The sequence below is a fragment of the Lutra lutra genome, chromosome 4 (assembly GCF_902655055.1).
Source record: "Lutra lutra chromosome 4, mLutLut1.2, whole genome shotgun sequence".
In the NCBI taxonomy this organism is placed as follows: Eukaryota; Metazoa; Chordata; class Mammalia; order Carnivora; family Mustelidae; genus Lutra; species Lutra lutra.
In genome coordinates, this window is record NC_062281.1 from 97,105,795 (window position 1) to 97,121,146 (window position 15,352).

The window sequence follows — 15,352 nt, forward strand, 5'->3', positions numbered from 1 at the left end:
CAAGAGCTGAGAAAAGTTGGAGCGAGATCAAGGGTAGTTGAAGGCATGCCCGTAACCTATTCTAAGGAGTCTGAATTTTTCATAAGCAATCAGTGGCCCAAGAAGGGTCACATCTACGCTTTAGGAAGATGTGCCTTTTAGAAGAACGGATGGGCAGAGAGTGAGATCATCACCTGGGAGAGCATATGGACAACCAGGATAATAGTTTAGAAAGAGGAACTGAAGCCTGAGCTGGGGCAGAGGCCACAAAAACAGAAAGGAACCGACAGCTTCAAAAGATGTTAAGAAGATAGAGTTGGCAGCTCCAATTACCGATTGGCCGTGGAAAGTGAGAAGTCTAAAATTAATCTAAAGGCTCTGGCTTATATGATTGAGTGAAAAGTGGTATCACTAATGGAGATAGGAAATTGAAGAGGAAAAAATAGATTCCAGGCAAAAATAATGAGTGGGGCATATTCAGTCTAAGGTCTGGTGACATCCTGGTAGAGCATTTCAAAAAGCAGTTGGCTCTCTAGGTGTAAAGCAAGGAAGAACTGGGCTAAAAGTGCTAGTTAGTCAGAGTTGTCTGCTGAGAGAGAAATAGACACCATGTGGTGTCAGGGGGAAAATGGGGTCATATAGAGAGCATATTGGGGTGAGCAGCTATTCTGGTCTTTGCCTTATACCTTATGTCTAATCCAGCAGGAAGAATGGTCAGCTCACATACTGAGTCCACTTCTCACCACTTCCATCACCACTTCTCAAGGCAAAGCTTCCATCATCTCTCACCTGGGCTATGCAGTAATCTATGCACAAATTGATCACCTTGCATCTATTTTTGCTTCCCTGTAGACTATTTCTTATACAACAGCCAGATGGGCCTTTAAAAAAACGTAAATTAAGTCATGTCACTTTAATCTTCTAAACCACCCAGTGGTTTCCCTTGACGCATGAAATAAAACGCAAATTCCTGTAAGACTCAAGATTTGGCATTTGCCTTCCTTTCTGAATTCACCTTCTACTTCTACCTCACTCACTTTGTTCCTGCCACACTGAGTTTCTAGCTCTCAAACATGCCAAGCTTGTTCCTGCCCCAGGGCCATTGCACTTGCCGGCAAAGCTCTCCTGGATCCTTCTACAGATCATGATTTCTCTGACAAAATTTTCAAGTTTGAATTCAAGTTTGTATTTCTTTGAACAAAGTAAGCATTGGTGCTCCATTGGCTGTGTCAGATAACTTCAGTCTTTTGAGATTTTGTGGACCTGTTCCAGTTTTCTGTTGTATCTGCTGGTTCTCATTCACCTTGTCTTATTTCCTGGTTATCTCTGGCTGTATGCTGGAAATTTTCCTTCTGGAATAATTTGAGGCCCAGGGTGATAGTTTGTTTGTTTTTTCTCCTGAAGGGATTTTCATTTACTTCTGGAAGGTACCTAGTGCTATTCCCAGTCTGGTCCCACTTTAAGCCAAGTTCTAGGCTCAAGGTCTCATGCTGCATCAGATGACCTGAAGGCATGACCTGAGGGCATAGCTCTTGGACAATCCCAGCTTTAGGTTTAGAGCCTGCCACCTTCTCCCTGGGCTCTGATGTTTGTCCCCTCACTCTCTGAGGCCACTAAGAGCTCAGCTCCGTTTTATGGATACTTACTGCACATGCATGGGTGTCCACAAGGCGACAGTGGCTCTGTGTGATGGTCCCCCTCTTCTCCTAGCTTTTGCCCAGTAATTCCTCACCACTTTAATAACTACCTTTGGCATTATTTAAATTTCATCTGGGTATTTAGTTGGCAGTGAGAATATTGGTCCAAATTTCCTAGTCTGACGTTGCCCCATTTCTTCCATGACTCAATTCCTCATTCCAATCTGTGTGCAAATATCATTTCTTTGGAAAAGACTTTCATGCCCATTCCATGGAATATAGCCAGCACTATCCCAGCATTCTCGGCTTTATTGTTCTTTATAGAGCTTAATCACCATCTGATATTTGATTGCGTATTTATTTGCTTCCTTGTTTATTGTCTGTCTCCCCAGCTAGAAGTTGTTTACTCATTCATGCATCAAATATTTATTGCACACATCCTATGTGCTAGGCACTATTCTAGTCATTGGGCATGCAGTACAGAACAAGGCCGGTCAGGTGCCAGTCTACAGGGAGCTTACGTTCTCACGGGGAAGACAAACAATAAACAGTAAAATAAATACAGAAAGTAAACTCCGTGAGGATAGGAAGCATGCCTGCTTTCTTGCACCTTGGGGTGTAGAACAGTGTGAATATTATTTTTTTTAAAGGAAAAAAATCCTTGTCCCAATGTCTTTTTTCTGTATTGTTTTATCTGTATTGTTGGCTTGCTGCCTTTTCTCTTAAATATGTTATCATTTTAAGTGTATTAAGGGTTAAAAAGACTTGTGTGTCAGCCTGGAAATAGAATCATCATCTACTATATTACTGTTATGGGGAAATATGTTCTGAGTTCCAAATAATTAACTTCCAAGTGAACTTTTGGAAATTGTCAGCTGGGCTCATATATATTTGGGTGAGATTTGCCAATGTCTTTGCACTCTTTTATAGAAAGAGGCAACACGCCAGCCAGATCAGGCTAGACAGCCCTGGCGATGAGTGGGATAACAGATGTCTCAGGAAGAGTGCCCTCACATCCAGAAGGCTCTCTTCTGCTGTAAGTTCGTGGTTGTTTGGGTTCTTAGAATCTCAGATCCGGGGTGACACCCCTTCCCCTGTGCAGGGACAGAAGCTCTGTGATCGAACTCACAGTTTTTTCACCAGTGGGGGCCAAGCTCAATTCTTGAGTGTCCTCCACCTGGGCAACGGCATGGTTGAAAGTGGCAGCCAGCCCTGGCTCTCAGCCCTGCCACCCTGGGACACTGAGAGAGCGAGAGATGGGGGGGGGGGGGGTCAGCCAATCCAACTCAGAGAAGTCACTCCAACATGACAGTGTCATGGCATTCAGCCTCAGCTCAAAAACTTTGCCTTCGCATGTGCTCTAGGTTGTTCCATTCATTAGCAAGGGGAGGTAGCCCATGAAGAAGAGCGCACGCAGGTGGTGAGCCAGAGCAGAGTGTAGGAAGAATCAAATCTCAGGCTGCCTTTGGGTTAAAACACAAACAACCCCCCCACAAAACAACAACAACAACAAAAAAAAAAAAACAAAAACCCACCAAAAAAACCCAAACCCAACCAAATCAGGATTAGCTGAGATTTTTGGCAAAGAAAATGGATAGCAACAAAATCCTCAAGGTTGGGGCTGGGAAGTATGGGGAGACTCTTCAGTGTGGTCAGGACTAATTTCAGAAGGGAATATTGGTAGAGAAATGAGCTCTTCTAATTCTTTTGAAGTGGGCAACAAACTATACAGTTGAGGGACCCAGCAATCAAAATCAGAACTGGGCTTAGAGGCAGGACATGGGATCATGAATTTGTGAAAACTCTATCCCAAGATTTTGAGCTGGAAGAGCCCTAGCAGGGGGAGGGGAGGTGACAGTGGCAACCAGGTTGTTGTCTCTGTGCGTTTCCCCCCTGCCCCCCACCGCTGCCAGTACCTGCATGGTTCCGGGAAGGAGGGGGAGGAGAACCAGGAGGGTGGGGGGAAATTTTTTCAAACAACCATCTAGTTCAGTCTCACACCAACGCTCAGAAACTAAATCTTCCAGACGGGGCCTGGGAATCTGTATTTGTCATGCTGCTGGAGTCATTCCTGCCCAGCCACTTTGGGACCTTCTGCCTAGTCTCACCAACCTCACTTTACAGAATAAGAAACTTGGGGCCAGAGAGGTCAAAAGACACCAAGAGCAGCAGAGCCCAGACAGAAAGCTAGAATGTCGGGCTCCCAGTCCCTTGCTGCGTATACTCTGCGAAGTTCAGAATCAGCCCAAACAATAGCCAGTGAGTACTGAGAACTAGTTAGAGGCATCTTACTAAGTTCTTTTATATATCAGCTCATTTCATCCTTGCAAGCGCCCTAGGAGGGCAGATGCTGTTGTTACCCCCTGTCTAAAGGAGGAACCTAGGCGAGAGGGTAGTACCTTGACCAGAGTTAAGTGTCAGGGGCTCAGACCTGGCGTCCTTCTCCAAACACCACCGTTCTCCGTCAGTTGGAGAACGGGAGGACCAGTGAGCACAGCTCTGGGGCTTTGTGGAGGAGGAACGATGTTAGCTCCATAGACTCTTACGTCCCCCCTGGGATAAACCAGTCTTCAGAGTTCCAGGGCGGCATATCCAGACCCTTCGCTGACACCAGATGGCGCACCTCAGGTTCCGAGCACCCACCCATGGGGAGGGCCTCAGGGGCCTACTCTGCTCCCTTGCCACCTTGATCTTGAGATGTAAGAGTGAACTCCATTTTTTTTTTATAGGACAGATGGTATCCTGTGTAAGCGATTGCTAGTTTCCAGCTCTGGGGAGCCTCACCTGTGTAGGAGGGTAATCACCAAGAAGAAAGCTTGCTATCAGGATTGTTTAGTGGTACTTTTAGCTCTGACTTGGCTGTTCTGTGGGGTGGGGAGGCTTTGCTCCTTCCACTTGGCATTTTGCATGGCTTAAGGGCAATGAACACGGGCACTTGTGAGCACAAGGTGTCAGGCTATCTTTAGACTAAATGCTTTGCCCTCAGCTTTTTTTCAGTTGACAAAAGAGAACTTGGCTAATGCCTTCTCCCCCCACCCCACTCCCCGCCAGTTTTAAAAAACCATAACATTATGTCACTTGTGGCTGTATATTAGCCTTTTTTTTTTTAAACATTTTACTTATTTATTTGACAGAGAGAGAGAGAGAGCACAAGTAAGCACAGCAGCAGGCAGAGAGAGAGAGAGAGAGAGAGAGAGAAGCAGGCTTCCCATGGAGCAAGGAGCCTGATGCGGGATTCGATCCTAGGACCCTGGAATCATGACCTGAGTCGAAGGCAGGCACTCAACCCACAAAGCCACCCAGGCACTCCTTATATTAGCCTCTGATTAAAGCTCCAGTAGGTCTGGAGACCTCCAACTGATAGAGCTGCTTGCCCATATCTTATCTACCAATTTCGTGTTGTTGTTCCCCCTACAGTGTTTACATTATTTTTAAACACTAGCTTCCAATGAATAAAATTAGGGGAAATCAAATGAAAATCTGGATCTCTGGCTTTCTTGAAAAACTAAGAAAATCAGGCAACACTGGATCTTTGTTCCTGACCACAGTTTCTTTGCTAAAGCTATGCTTCAGCCTGGCTTTGTGGGCTTCTGAATTTAAGCCCCAGGGGGAGAAGATTAAGGAGTCTTCCAAAATGTCCAGAATATCCACCTGAGCCCAGGCCAGTCCAGGAAAGGGTTCGACAGTCCAGCGTAACTTGTTTTGAAGCAAGCTGCTAGGGTTGGGCCCAGCCACCCGATGTATTTGCTGACTGGGGACTTCTGTCCCCTCTTCTCCTTTGACCACTTCTCCTTCCCTTACGATTCTTCCGCTGTCTGTAACTGGTCTCCTGAAAGGGCCACCGTCACAACACTGTTCAGCACTTCATTTAATGGTTTCTATGTCTGGAGGGCAGAGACAATCTTTTCACTGTACAGGTGTGCCCCAGAGATATTGAGGATTAAGTTCCAGACCCCCGCAATAAAGTGCATATTGCCAAAAAAATGAGTCAAATGAATTTTTTGGTTTCCCGATGTCTATTGTAGTCTATTGTACTATTCTAGTTTATTAAGTGTGCAATTCCTGATGTCTAAAAAATAATGTACTCACCTTAATTAAAAAATACTTTATTGCTGAAAAATGCTAACCATCATCTGAGTTTTTAGCCAGTCACCATCACTGATCACAGATAACCACAAATATAATAATAATGAAAAAGTTGGAAATATCGTGAGAATTAACAAAATGTGAGTGACACAGAGAAATGAAGTGAGTGCTCCTGGTAGAATGGCACCAACAGGCTTGCTCTGACCAGGGTCACCGCAGACCTTCATTTTATAAAAAACAGAAGTAGCTGAGAAACACAACAGAGCGAATCTCAATAAAATGAGGCATGCCTCTATTCTACTCTCCTGCCTTACAGTGAACACAGCCCTTGGAATATCTTAGATGGTCCATCCATTTGCAAATTAGAAAGCTATGCTGGGAACCAGCCATAACATATCTGGGGTGGTGATGGAAGTCAAGGTTTGACAAACCATCCAAAAAATGCCAGTGGTCTAGATGGTAGGTGGGGTAGGTGGAGAAGTTAAAAATGAGAAGGGATACTGAGTATAGAGTTCAAGGATGGAGGAAGTGGCCCTGGGAAGAGGTCTAGGGACTGAATGCTTAGGAAGTGTGGTCTTGGATAAGGGGTCGGGCAATCTTGGGGGGGTCAGAGAGTTCTGACACAGGCTGAGGTAGCTCTTCTTGAAGATCCCTTGACTACTCTTTCTCTTCCCCTCCATATCCAGTTCTCCAGAACATACCATTGAACATAGTCTCAAAATGCTTCTAGACTCCACCCATATCTCACAACCTGTATCATTTTCATCCCAGTCCTAGCCAAGGTCATCTCTCACTTGCACAACTACAAGAGCCCCCTTTTCAGTGTCCCTCCTCCACTCGTACCTCCTTTCCCTGTGGCCAGAGGGATATAAATTGCCCGCTAGCCCATGAGGTCCTATAGGATTTCCTCTGTGACCTCTCTGATCACATTTCACCTCCTCCTTTGCTCTCATGTCCCTTGAGGCACGCCAACACACCTTATAGTTCTGAACATGTTAAGGGACTTTGCACCTGCTGTTTCCTAAGCTTGGAATGCTCTTCTTCCAGAAATCTCCAAGGCTCATTCAGTCCTTCTAATGAGATGTCGTCTTTCCCGGTCACCCACATAGAACAGAATACTCTTCCCCATCCCACACACATACACACGATCCCCTTCTCCCACTTTTCCCAAGAACACATGTCATGTTATGTTACATATTTATTCATTTCATTGTTTGTGTTTTCCACTAAGATAAGTGCCACGAACGAGAGTGGAGAATTTTCTTGGCACACAATATATGCTCAAAAAATAAATGAAAGAGTCTAGCAGATAAGGAGGAGTGAGAGATGTCAGATTCAGGGTTGTCTTGGGGGAAAGAGGTAATATTTAACGCACAAGAAGAGATTTTCCATATAACACTCGGTATATGTGATAAATATTCAATTCAGTTCAATTCAGTTGAAGTACTTATAATGCGCTTACTGTACGCAGATCACAATGCCAAGAAATGTTTGGGATTGGGGCACTTGGGTGGCTCAGTTGTTAAGCGTCTGCCTCTGGGTGGCTCAGTTGTTAAGCGTCTGCCTTTGGCTCAGGTCATGATCAGAGTCCTGGGCTCGAGCCCTGTGTCAGGCTCCCCGCTCAGTGGAGAGCCTGCTTCTCCCTCTCCCTCTGCCTGGCTGCTCTGCTAACTTGTGCTCTCTATCTCTCTGTCAAATAAATAAATAAAATCTTTAAAGAAAAAAAAGAGAGAGAGAGATGTTTGGGATAAAAGATAATTAAAGTATAGATCCTGCCTGCAAAGAAGAGGGGTGAGGGCAAGTGAGACCCCTTAGTTTTTTTTTTTTTTTTATTCCCCACTGCATGTTCTTCATTGCCTTGCACACTGGGGGAGTGGGTAACTAATATATTTTTTTAATTTTTTAAAATTTTATTTATTTATTTGACAGACAGAGATCACAAGTAGGCAGAGAGAGAGGCAGAGAGAGAGGAAGGGAAGCAGGGTCCCGGCCAAGCAGAGAGCCCAATGTGGGGCTCGATCCCAGAACCCTGGGATCATGACCTGAGCTGAAGGCAGAGGCTTTAACCCACTGAGCCACCCAGGCACCCACTAATATATTTTTTAATACATTAATTATCAGTATACTCCTTCACAAAATCCTTTCATTACCATACTGTACAATAGAGCGAAAAACATCTTATAAACCCACAGTCTCTTTCTGAGTTCTGAACTCCACACCCCGTCCCCCAACTGCTTTTTGGACATCTTCACTTCTACGACTCTTGGGCCTCTCAAACTCAATGCATCCAATCTTATCCTATGTATCTTGATCTCAGTTTTTGAGGCGGAGCTGGTTTTTCTGCCCCATTCCTCACCTTCAACCTGGCATTCCATGGAGTTTACTTCCTGACATCCAAGGGACCTGCTCATGTCTCTCCCTCCCTGTTGCTACTTCTGTGGTCCTGGTCACCAGGGTCTCTTGTCTGGATTTTCAGCAACACCTACTAGAACTCCACTCCCCTCCCATCTTCCACATCTAGGCCAGAGTGGTCTTTTTAAAATGTACGTCTGGGAACAGTACTGCCTTGCTCAGAACCTTCAGGGGTTTCACCATTGCCCTGGGCTAAAGTCCACTCCCCCCTTTTTTGAAAGACTTTATTTGTTAGAGAGAGAGAGAGTGAGCACAAGCAGGGGGAGCAGCAGGCAGAGGGAGAAGCAGGCTTCCTGCTGAGCAAGGAGCCCGAAGCGGGACTCAACCCCAGTACCCCAGGATCATGCCACCTGACTGAGCCACCCAGGGGTCCCTAAAGTCCAAACCCCTTAAAACACCATAAAAAGTCCTCTAGGTTCTGGCACCAGATTTCTTCTCTGCCATTTCTTGCCACTTTCTTACAGCCTAATTTGTGCCCAACAGAGATTTTGGGTTCTCTAACTGGACTGCTCTCTTCTCCCTCTAGGTCTTGGAGGGTACTGATTCAGGGTCCGGACTCAGTTACTCTTTCCCTCCTTCTTCTCCTTCCTCCGGAGCCTCCTTCTGCTCTTTTGGATTCTACCTGTTTTCATTTCCTCCAGGAAGCCTTCCTGGCACCTGACCTGATTTGACCAAAGCCCTCCTCCTCGTTTCCCAACCCGGCAACACAGGATCCGGGCCCTAGAATGTGCTTCCTCAAGCCTTTGTTCTTTTCTTGCCTTACTCCTTTTATAGTCTCCCCACTAGACTGCAAACTCCAGGAGGGCAAAACTGTCTTCCTCTATCTTGGTTACCTTTTGACCATTCCTACCCAGAAGGCGTGTGTATTCATTAGGTATTGAGTGGATGGAAATGCACTTGTTTGGATAGGGCTGTTCCTCATAAAATAATATCTTACATTTACCAAGTGCTTAAGATGGGGCAGGCTCCATTCTGAAGTGCTTTACAAGTGTGCCATGGACAACTCCCATAACCCTATTTAGTAGGGGCGGGCTATTTCCCCATACAACAGATGGGGAAACTAAGGTCCAGAGAGGTGAAGTAACTCCAATGTCGGCCGCAAGGACGTGGAAGAACCAGGGTTAGAACCCAGGTTGGGTCCAGAGTCCAGTTCGGCCACAACTTCTAGGAAGTTCTGCCCTAGAATGAAGCACAATATGGGGTTCCACTACATGAAGGGATTCAAGTCTCCTGCTAAGGGCTTTATTTTTATTTCTGGGAGAGAGGACACTGCTCCCTTGCCACCCACTTCAAGGCTCATGGGTCCTTTGCTGGGCTTTGGGAAGGGCCTTGTGCTTCTAGCCTGCGTGTGACGCCCTACTTAACTTTCAAGGCTGTCCGGCCCACACGCTCCTTGTGCCCAGGCCCTGGGGCGGCTCTTGCCCTGGACAGGTGCGCCCCAGAGAACAGCGGCGCCCCTGTCCCCCCACCCCCCAACGGGCCTCTGGGACAGGCCGCTCTTCTCCGGGGGCGGGGGAAGGGGTGGGCCAAGGGCGGGGCCTCTCGCCCAGGCCACCGCCCTCGCCCCGCTCGCGGCTCCACCGGGTGCAGCGGGCCGGACCGGAGGGGCGGGGACTCGGGAGGGACCGGAGGGGCGGGGACTCGGGAGGGGCCGGAGCGCGGCTGCCAGTGCGGCTGCGGGGGGAGAGGGAGAAGGCGGCGCGTCCCCGGAGGCGTGCGCCCAGACTGCCGGCCGCCGGACCGACGCACGGAGGGAGAGGGCCGGGGGCGAGGTCAGTATCCGGTGGGAGCGCGGGCGGCGCGCGGAGGGGCGGCGGCGCGGGCAGCCGGGAGCCCGGGGCAGGGGGCGGGGAGGGCGGCGGCGGGCGCGGGGCCGGCTCCGCTCGGGGGTCGGGCCCGAGACCCTCCCCTGGTCGGTCGGGCGCGCGCCGAGCGCGCCCCGGCCCCGGAAAGCGCAGCCCCCGCTCCCTTTTCCCTCCGTCTCTTTTCTTTCCAATCAGCGAAAATAAACACCCGGGAAGGTAAAACAATAGCGGGGCCACCTGGGACGCGGCGCGCGCGGAGCTCCCACGTTTGGGGCGGGGGCCGGAGGTGGCACCGGGAGTGGCGGCCCCACGTCGGAGCCCCCTCCCGCTGTGCCGCCGCGAAGGGTGGGGCTCCCCGCGGCGCCGGGCTCGGCAGGAGGCGAAGGGAATTCCCTGGAGTGAGGCGTGTGGGCAAAGTATTGCTGGAACAATCGGGCTTCCCGCATTTGCCCTGCTGTGGGCAGGGAAACTGAGGCGGGGGCCAGTGTCGCGACTTGCCCAAGGTCAGAACGCCCGGGTTGACTGTCCTGATCCGGGAACGGGACCCAGGCGTCCAGAGCAGCCCAGCGCTCAGCGCCTCTCGGTTTTGCGGCGCTGGTGTTCGCCTTTGATACATCTCTGTTGTGTTTGTTTTAGAAATCTGCTGGCATTGTGGGACCGGCTTCGCCTCGGGGCCGCTGAACGCCAACTTGCTTCGTGTGTTCTGGGTAGGTGTGGGGCAGGTGGCAGCTCCCTGACCTACCGACATGGATGGAGACGGACTTTTTGATGAAGAAACCCAGACAGTCGGTGCCATTCCGGGGCGATTTAGCTGTCAGAGGTTTTGACAAAACCTGCCCTGTTTCCTTTGGGGAATCCGAATGAGGGAGCTTACAGACACCTTCACTGGGAAGCCAAGGACATTTCTGTATAATCAGTGGATGAAAGGATTTTCTCAGACTCTTTTTTCCCTATTCCTTGAGGATTAATTCACTGCAGTCTACAATTCCAGTGGAAACCGCAAGGCACACGATGTGGCAGAAGCCTAGAGGGCCTTCAGAATTGTTCTGGACCCTTCTTTTAGCATAGGGGAGTTCAACACAAGCCACTGGCCGCCCCCCCCCCCCATCTTGCTGATCTCTTCTCTTTAACCTGTTTTCATTTTTTGAGTTACGTTCTATTTCCAAAACTGTCCTCTGGAGCTATAAGTGGATTGCCAGAAATGAGAGATTAAGTGCGAGAGAAGAGGGAGCGTCCTGTGTTGTGTCTCTTCTCTGCTGCCGACATGAAGTGCTTTTTCCCAGTGCTGAGTTGTCTGGCTGTGCTGGGTAAGTGGCTCTGCTTATCAGTGCGATCGATGTGAAAGTTTAACCTGCTGTTGGTTCCTGTAATTCCTTGTGGTTCTTTCCCATCAACACTTGGCTTGGGGGACACCAGCACACAGCAGTTATGTATCACAGGTTGGACTAGGGTACCAAGAGGCCCTATTCTGACCCGGGAGGAACGGTGAGATATTGTTTGCTGTCTTTAAGAAGGAACATCTACTGTCCTTGAAGTGTCTGTCCCCAGCCTTGCCTTGCGGTGAGATCCCTCCATCTGCATGTTAGTGGTTTAGGGGCTCCATGTACCTTATAAACTTCAGTGTCTTATCCGCTGTCCACATTAATTCCAAATTCAAAGTGGCACCGTTATTCTTACTGTGGGGAAAGTTGGTTTGGTGGTAATGATGCTGTGTTTTTTGTTTTGTTTTGCCTTTATTTGTGGCGGGGGGCGGGGAGTAGTCATGGGTGGAAATAGGGTGGCGAAGGGATGCATTGCCCTACCTGAGTGACCTGGAGCCTAAAAGTGTTTGAGGATACCAGTCTTATGTCCCCTCACCAAGGAAACTCAGAGCGTAGTTCTGGAAGAAGAGAGACTGGAGGAGGGGAAGCTGCTTGCGAGGGAACGTGTTAGGAATGGTTTTGGTGCCCCTACAGAAGGCCAGAATGCTTAGAGCAGGATGAGGAACTGTGGTCCCAAGAGGTAAACCCTTGATACCTGCCCTAGGGATCCCCTTCCCATTGCAGAGCCCCTGTGCCCCCTTGCCCATACTTTCTATACCATCAAACATCGGCTTGTGCGTAGTATCTGAGGACACATAGTCTAGGATAAACTTCCTAGCCACGATCTGATGCATCCTCTCTGTCCATCTCCTCAGAGCTCGCACAGGAGCCCACTGTCTGACCTCTCTGTGTGGTTCTGTCCCCTGCGTGAAGAGGTCACCATGGCTGCCTATGGTGTCTGCATTTCCGAATCTAGATATTTGGCATTTACGGAGTTTATTCATGACCTGCTGGCAGTGGAGATTGCTCTGATGCGTTGTTTGTATGCTTGTAGGAGTTCACAGTTGGGTGGAAAGAACAGGTTTTGGAGTTTGAGAGCCTGATTTGAATCTGAGCCTCATCGTGATGGCCCTATAGACCTCAGTAAAATGGGATGATCCCTCCAAGGACTCTCTTGACAGTGAAAGCCTATAAGGTGTCCTGAATACCTTGACTGCTTTGAAAAATGTCTGGAACACATAATAAACGTGTGTAGTCAGTGATTCTTAAACTTGGGTGCATGTCGTAATCCCTGGGGGAAACTTTTAAAAGTCCCGATCTCCGGCAGTAGCCCCAGACCAATGAAACCAGATTCTCTGGGAGGGTGAACCAGGCATCAGTCTTTCTGCTCTCAAGGTAGTTCCAAGTGAAAGAACCAGTGTGTGAGTTCATTAGTGCCAGCCCTGCCCGCCCCGGCACACACTCAGACACAGGGTCCCCAGGCAGGTTCATCAGTGCTGTGCTCAGGGGTGGGTGAGGATAAGGTGTCCCCGTGTCTCCCTTCTGTTCAGGCAGAGTTAAGAAAGCAGATAGCTCTCTGGGCACCAGTCCTGAATATCCCATTGATACTTGTTCATACTGCATTTGTCATTGACTTCGTGTCTGCGTTTAAATCAGTAATTAGTGATTCATGTGGATTCAAGAGGACAAACAAGGAAGGCCCTGGGGAGTTGGAGGAGGGTGGGATGGCTAAGGCGGGATAGAGGGCTGGGTGGAAGGGTGGGGCCCAGGGCAGGAGAAGGAGCCACCAATGGCAAAACAAGGAAATGGGACATTTGTGCCTTTTGTTTGTTCTGGCTGCTCTAGAAATGGGAGGCTTCCTACAGGTCCCTCTGCTGCTCGCCCTCTGGGCCACTCTGTGGACTGGTCCTTGGGCCCTGACACTCTTCTCTTGCCTCCCCTCTCGCCCCCTTAGAAACAGGTGCCGGGGAGGGAAGGAAGGGAGCCTCAGGGTGGCGGTGAAGGGGAGCACTGGCTGCCACCAGAGGACCCGCCGTGGGTGAGGGTGGGAAGGTTCAGAAGTGGGTGTGCCTGGTGCTTTACCTCCTGCTGCTGAAGGCTCAACCTCTCCCATCACCGCGTTGACCGTCAGCAGGGGTGGGGAGGGGCTCTTGCTACCCCCCCCCCCAACCTTGGAGAACTGGAGGTGTCTAGGGAGGGAACAAAACCCAGGTTGGGGGTCTTATTTCCTGCTTGCAGTCTGGTGTGGGCTGATTCATGCGTCAGCATTCTTGTTGTGTAATGTAAATTAATGTGTAATGTGAATTTCAAAGAGCAAAGAATCCCAAGGTTTTGTGCTCCTGTGGGTCACACACCCAGAATCAAATTTTGTTTGTACAAAGTAGGATGAGGCTAAGTACTCTGCACAGTGGTGCGGGTACAGGTGCTGTCAGCCTCCAGAAACAGCAGTTTGAGTCAGAAAGCCCGGTGACAGTCCCCGAGGGCGGACCCGGGGTCCATCCCCCACATGCCAGCAACTCCCTCTGCACTTGTGGACCCACGCTTTGTGCCCCCTTCCTTTGCCAGCGTCGGGGATTTGGATTAGGTTCCTCCTTTTCGGCCTGTCTGGGGGCTGACTCCTGCCCTTGTGTCTGTCCTCCCCGAAGCCACAGTGACCGCTATGTCTTGTCTCTTCCTCTTGCAGCGCTGGCTGCCCCACCCAGCGTGGGAGCCACTGGCTGCCACGGCCACCCTTGTGCCAGTTCAGAGCCACCTGATGCCCAGGCCTGGTTGAGCCACGAGGGTTAGTGAAGTCTCCACTGCTGAGAATGGGCGGAGCCAGAGGGGCAGAAGATGAGAGAGAGAGAGAGCGGGAGCAAGCACGAGCAGGGGCTGGTGTGACCGTGGCATGACTGTGGCGTGCGTGTGAAAAAGGAGGGAATGAGGAGAGAGGGAGAGGGGGCCGGGACTGTGCCAGGCAGCAGCCTGCATGAGTGACAGGGACATGGCAAAATGACAGCCATGTGGGAGAGACAGACTAGGATTTGTGTCTGCAAGAACAGGAAGGGGACAATCAAGAAAGATGATTGTAAGTTTCAGGCCCATAAAGCAGATTTCGGTTTTGCATAGCCATGAAGAGTTACGCCTCCTAGGCCAGTGCTGATGCTGCAAACAAGACGAAATAGCTTTAGAAGTGTGAGCCTGGAAAGAGGAGATTGGGACATCTGTGGATCAGCCCAGGAGAACCTGTAGCTGGCTCATGACCATTCGTCTTCTCCAGCGGCGGCAAATTTCATGTGTAGAGTTTGAGAGGCTGCTTGCTGGAATAGGATGGGACCGAGGCAGTGATCCCTTACCATGCCGTTAGCTAGGGAAGAGGCCAGAGGGTTCTTCCAAAAGAGATAGAAGGGAACTTTGATGCTCTGATGAGAGTGAGCTCAGAGGCAGGACTCATGATCAAAGGCAGAAGACACAAGTAAAGCAGCTCCGGGGTGGTCAGGGGATGAGTTCTGAAGGTCGTGATTTATGGGTGAACAAGCACCATCCCTAGCAGTTGTTGCAGGGGTGGTACACTGTCCCTTTCCTGGGGACCATTTGACCGGGGTGCCTGAGAAGGGAATTATCAGGAGGGCTAGACCGGCTAGGAGGCCTTTCAACTCTGCGAATTACTGAGTCACCACTATGCCCCCCAGGCTGTGTTAAGATGCCCCCGTGCCCTGCACTTTGCATTGCAGTAAGGGAAGAACAGTAATGATACCACCTCTCCTAGCTCTGGCCTTGGCTGTGAAGCGAGCCCCGTCTCATGAAGTCCTCCACATACACTCACTGGATAGAGGACTCCCAGCATCACCTGTGTGTAGATGGAGCCACTGAGGTCCAGGGAGGTTAAGGAACCTGCCTCAGGAAGACTACTGTACCAGCTCAATATGGTGTTCCACAGTGGCAGGGATCCAGACCCCTTCTGTCTCCCTCGTGCATGCCTCCATTCCCAAGGTCATGGCATGATCTGAGACGGCTGTGCTAGACCCAGCCATCATGAAGGGGGTAAAGGATTGGTGAAGGGCAGGACTTCATAATTTAAGGACATTTCTGGAAGGTTGCCCTCCCCTCTTCTGCTTATACCCCTGTTGGATAGAACTTGAGTGCATGACTG